Raw genomic sequence first — 6,547 nt, forward strand, 5'->3', positions numbered from 1 at the left:
CCCCTGAATTTTTGTAACCTCTTTGATGTGAACAACATGCCCTACATTACATGGCAAGAAGTTATAGTTTAAGCAGTTAAAGTAATTAGCAGCTGTGAGGGTGGGATGGGTCAAGTTAACTTGCTGGTACAGGCATGAGAGAAATGTCAGTTTACCTGTTTATCAACAGTGCCATTCTTGTAAGTGATGTAATTTTTCTTATTTCTGTGAAGAAAAATAAAAAACATGAGATTTTTCATAATCAGGAATGGGTTAGGTGTGGGTAGTTTTGTTCAAATGAAGAACAAAGGAGAAGGAAAGTAATTACACAGAGACCTACCTACTTGGACCAAGAACTGAAGAAGAAATTAGGACCATATCTGTCGCAGTTTTGTAAAGCATAGTTGAGACAGGCCCTTCCTGAACATACATTGGTATGTGCTTCATACAGTAAGCACAACTGCACCATGCTGACAAGACCAGGGCTGGAAATGGAAGGTAAATATTACTGCTTACATTTAACCGCTGAGGCTAAATGTATGAAGCAGCACATATAAAAATATGTGTAAACTGTTTAGGTATGACTGGAAACTGCATACTACCTATTACCTGGTCATAGTACAGAGTTTAAGAATGAGCAATGAACTGGGCACTGATCAAATCAGAAGGTAGAAAAAATCTCTGGCCAGCTTGGGAATATCCTGCCATTTTAACCCACTGAGATGGTCACAGAGCCAGGAGAATTGCTACTTTTGCATCCCCCTGTTCCCCAACATCACACATACAGCTCCAATTTATTTTTTGATTCACATAAGGAAAATGAAGAATGCAAATTCAGATCCTAGCTAAGTGATATCACATTTCCTTATCAAATGTAATCTTCCTTGGTCTTTGTGTGTGGTACATTACCTACCACTAGGAGAGTGAAGAAGCATTCTGGATGTCTCTCCTGTAAAATGCATTTCTTTTGTCTCTGCTTGGCTGCTCATGCAGTATACTGCCCACCCACTTGGAGTAGCAAGCTTCTTTGTTGTGGACAAACATTTTTATACTTTTTTGATGGATCCCTTTATTTATTTATTTATTTACTGGGGGGTGGGAGGTGGGCAGGGAGGTGGAGAGGAATGCACTGATTAGAAAATGTTGCTTGGTATATGACATTTTCATTTAGTCACAGAATTTTACCGACATTCCAGCAAAAGATGCTTGGAGATTTCTATGTAAGACCAATATAAATTCAACAGAAGAAATGATTCCATATAATTTTTCGATAAATCCCTAATTAGTAGGTAGACATTACAAACCAGATGTTTACTTCTCTAGTTCTGATAAATTAACCTGGGTTAAACTATTAAGGGAAGATGATTTTCTTCCCACAATATTACTTGACTTCATGTGAGTCTGATATCAAAATGCACACAAAATAAGGCAACATGACAGAAGAAAAAATATTTAAGCATAATAATCCCATTTGATTTTTAATCCTGATTTGAATGCAGTTATGTTGCACAATGGCCTTTGCAAAAACTTTCTACATTTTTTTTTTTGACTTGTTTTATTTTGTAAAAAATTTGCTTCTTCTTCAGTAAATAAGAGGCAATAAATGACCAACAGAAAAGGTCATGATGATTTGTTCCAATGAGTAGAAAGGAATGGTAAATTATAATTCCTTTAAAAAGCTGAACTCCTGAATATACCCTTCACATCTCATAAATATTTTCTTCATCTTACTGTATTCTTCTTTGTAAAACCATCATCCTAAGCACTTTGACTTAAATAGTATAAGAGCATCTTGTTCTCCAGTACAAGCTTTCATTTAGAGAGACACTGATTTTCGCCGCTCTCCCAGACAACTAACCTCTAATGATTCCTAAAGGCACACACATCTTTTCCCTGAAGACAGAGTTGGATTGATTGGTTGATTTTAATTATAAAGGAAAAAGAAAGAAATCCTTCCAAGTTTAGGAAACAGTAGCAACCTTGGTCTGGAAGCCCCCACACCGTGGCCGTGCCACTGTGAGCCTCCCCGGGGCACCTTCCTTCACCTCCCCACCCCTCCATCCCTGTACCCCCCCCGCTCATCCTGTGGCACCTTCCCTGCCATGTCCCAGGGGCTGCAGTGTCCCCCAGCACGCCCCGCTCCCGCTGCACCCTGCCGCACTGTGACCCCCTCCGGCTGGGAACTCACCTCTCGTGCTGTGCTCCTTGGTTTGCGGTCTGGCAGAGTCATCTTCGGCATGACAGGAAGAAGCAGCGCCTTGCTCCCAGTGCGCGGCCCGAGGTTGTGCCCATTGCTGAACGCTTGCACAGAATGTTAATATATATATATAAAAACCAAAACCAAACATCAAACAAAAACCCCAGCACAATATTTACCTTGGAGAAACAAACATACAAACAAGCAAATGAAACAACAAACACTCTCTGTGAATGTATTTTAAATATAAAGGAAAATACGATGCTTATTTCACCATCTACTCTGTTTCACAGCACTTATATCTATGCAGTTTTAAACCTCCCTGGAATATCAGGGATTTCTTCATAAGAAATCAGAAAGAAGAGCAGAGAGAAATAGCCATATCTGTCTAACATCAAAATAGTTGTCAAAGAACTGTGGCAGAGTTGCTGAATTATACTAAACCAGAGATGACTGGGCAGATCTGATTCAGGCTTTTCAAATTACGGCATCTGTTTCTGGTTGTGATAAGCTAAGGTAGTGACCTAAACATTTTTTTAATTCTTCTTCACAGGAGTGTTTGAATGCATGTTTTGGCTCAACTGATAGAGTTATTCCATTTTTTTTTAATTTATTTTTGGTAGTGAATTTTCATAGTTTATATGCAATAAGTACATGATTTGAATACTCCTGAAGCTAGGACATTGCAGCACTATAGCGCTGACAGATTATTCTCAGAACTGCTTTTCACACTTTAATGCAATTTTGGCAAAAATATTTAATATTGTTTGGAATTTATTTTTGCTGAAACATTCCTGATTTCTCCCACTTCAAAAGACAAATCTCAGATGATTTGATTCGGATTACCATCTCAGCTTCTGTAGGAAAAAACCTTACCCAAACATTTTGAATTGCCTTTAAAAAACATATGATCCCTCTATACCCACTCAGAGAAGTGCAGCTCACATAGGAGTATGAGAAACACAAACTGTTTCAGTAGAGTTGACACATGAGAAAGGCTGCTATGAAAAAAAAAGTCAGTTGGGAAACACCAAATGCTTTACATCCAAAGACAAGCAGAAGTCTCAAGGCTATATTCCTTGGTGATATACCCCTTTATAGCTCTAGAAAGGAGAGTTTCTCAAATTGCCACCAGCTGCCTTTTCATGCCCACAACGTAGCCAGCCTAGTTGCTTTTAGCTGCCTCAAGCACTTATACTGGAGCTCACTGCTCCCTGGTTCTTGTCAAATGGTCGGGGCTAAAAAAGTTTACCATTAAATGAAATTAAATGAATCTATGTCAGTCTGGCAAAACCAGGTTAGAGAGGTAAATAATATGCATATCACTGGCACATCTGTGAGAAAAGTAACCTCTGGAAAGAGGCAAGCAATAGGCAGCTGAAGTGGTGACTGCTCCAGCAGGAAGGATCAGCATGCTTTAGGCACTCTGTAGGCACAGGAGGGAAGCAAAGTGTCAGTCAGAGTACTCTGTGAAGATAAGTCCAAGTAAATCAGGAAAAAGTAGAGACAGCTAACCCATAACATGGACTGTAGGTCATATTTAGATGGTGGAGGCATCTGTGTCAGGAAGGAGAATCTTTGGGAAGCATGCTAGGGGGTGGGGAGAGACGAATGTGGGTCACTGTGGAAAATAAAACAGAGACAAGCTTTCAAGAAAGAGTGTAAAGAAGTAGCCAATGCAGTCCTTAGACATACTAACATTAATAACAAGAAGAACAGAAGGAGACGAGATACTATCTTGATTTGGTGCAAGGAGCATTATGCCCTTTTCATGTTTTTACAATATAGTCATTATCCAGAAGATTCAAAACAGCAGAACGACAATTTTAAACCCAGAAAATGAGCACATTGAGGGAGAGATCTGGGGTGAAGGGGAGAGATTTTCTTTAGCAAGGAAAAGATTAGAAGCTTATCATGTCATCAGTTTATGAATATCAACAAAATGAAAAAAAAAAAAAAAGAAGAAAAAGCTTTTTTTCCAGCAAACAGTAATGCAATTAAACTGATAGTCTGAAGACAAAATTAGAGAAAAACTACAATAGTAATAAGACATCAATTTGTAGCTAAGCCATAGGAACAACTTATTGAGTTTACAGGTATGATCTGCAACAATGAAACAACTTTTAAAGTAGTTCATATATTTTTCTGACATATAGCTCCTTACTCAAATGGGAATTAATTGCAAATAACATATTTTAAATTATTTTGCAGGAAGGCAAACAACTGCTCTCTGTTGATCTATTACCTTTCTAATCCATGAGAAACCTGATGACACAGTTAGGAAGTGTAGTATTTATCCCTTTGGACAAAGTTTGGGTACGTATTCATACATTCAGACTTTGCAGATACAATGACAGAATGGAAATCCTTGAAATTCTGGTAGTTTATGACTAACAGCTTTGTCTCATAACCAGTGACATGTTGCAATCTCAACTGCTCTGAGCCGCACAAAACTCACTATGGCTGGTTTGGGACAAGTAATGAAAGAAAAAGAATGGCTCTCAGTTGATTTTGGAGATGTTTACCTGAAATAGAGAGATAAGAGGAATAAGTATTTTGAATTAAGATTTAACTGGAGCAGAGACTGGTACTCTGGACTCTGTGTATTCATTCTTTCTCTTGTCCTCTTTTTCATACAGTGAGTTATAAGTATTTCAGGACAACTGGAAGAGCGTGAAGAGATGATAGAGTTCCCCAGAGTGCCCATGGTTAGGTCATGCTTATTGTAAACTCCCTTGGGCAGCACAGATTAATTTATTCCCAGTCAACCAAATCTGTAGAGATGTTGGATAAATCAGAAGAAATGTCATGATCATCTTTACTTTCTAAGAAAGGAAAGACGCTTTCTAAGAAAGGCAAAGTTGGAAATTTTCAGGGGTGGGAAAGGGAAGGGAGAAGAGCAGATGACAGTAAGGGTATGCTGACTGGGGAGAGGAGACTGCCTCCCTCCCTTAGGTGCTGGGAGCCTCATTCCCTTGCAGAAGCAGGTCACAAATCCTCCTCCGTAGCATTTCTGACTCCTGCAGGTTTTGATTTTTTTTTTTTTAGGTACTGACCTTTCCTTACACGTCATATGGAAATCTTATAGGATTGTTTATGAGGGAGTTTTCAACTTTTTTTGTAAATAATTCATTTTTATGAATATATTTGCCTGAAAATAGTTAAGAAGAAAGTTAATTTAAAATAACAACAACAATAACAACAAAATGTTTGACTTAGAATTTTCCCGGTGGCTGAAGTTTAACTAAAGCCTTGTACTTTATTTAAGATTAGTATATTAACTTAACAGATGCATATTTATTTGGGCTTATTGTTACAAGTTCTTTTTTCCCCTCATAGTAGTTTGCCTTAAAACAAACTTTCTCTGAGAGAAAATGAAGTTTCTATAATTTTGGTTCTAGTCTGTTGTTCTCATGCTCTGGCATTTTAGATGCCAAAGGAAAGCCTCATATATAATTCACAGGTGCTTATGTTGCTTATTATGTATCCCCCCCAACCCCAAGGTGCTGAAAGAGTCCAGATTGTACTTCTCTAAAAACGTCATGCCCTTCTTGATCAGAATTTCTTTATCATGTTGAAACGTCTACATTTTCATAAAGAATAACATTTGACACCCTGTTTCTTTGCAAATGCATTTCAAATCAGAAGGAAGCTTTGTGGTTTCACGGCACATTCAGTGCAAAGCCTCAAATGCCTAGTCTGTTCTCCCATTTCCCCATGAAAAGACACTGCTATGAACAGTGATAAAACTCTGCACTGCTTCCATCCAGTGCCCTGCTACTATTCTGTTTTACCTGTACAACACAGCTGGGATGCTTCAAAGGGCTACACCAATAATAAGTCAATACCACGAGGTGGTGCTGCGAAACAGTTTTCTACATCCTTTTTATTTCTGAGCGAAGTGAAGTAGTCTAAAGATCTACCCAGAAGCTAATTCAAGCTTGGTCAGTTTAATAAAGAAGCCATTCTCTTTGGGGAGGAGAACAGGAGAGTGTCATCTCTGCCTGTGGACCTGAGAATAATTCCTGACACATGAGTATTTTTATTGGGCTGAAATGTTTAAAAGATGGAAACTGTGCGTGCATGTTGACAACTACCTGCCAGACAAAATTAATACATTTCACTACCACTGCAAAGCCATGTCAAAGTGCAGGGTCCAGCCATCACCCTTTCTTTCACATAGAGTCAGGGGTAGCAATGAATTTGAATACTGAATTTAAAAAAAAAAAAGGATAATAAAAAACTTTTTAATAAGCTTCTCCTACCCAGATAGCAATGTTCCAGGTAGATATGTTTAAAGTAAAACTGGAGGAATTAGGGTAAAGGTAATAGTTTTGAATTCAAAAGCACAGATTACGCTTTTCTGACTCT

Source organism: Aythya ferina, assembly GCF_964211825.1.
Source record: "Aythya ferina genome assembly, chromosome: 3".
Taxonomy (NCBI): Eukaryota; Metazoa; Chordata; class Aves; order Anseriformes; family Anatidae; genus Aythya; species Aythya ferina.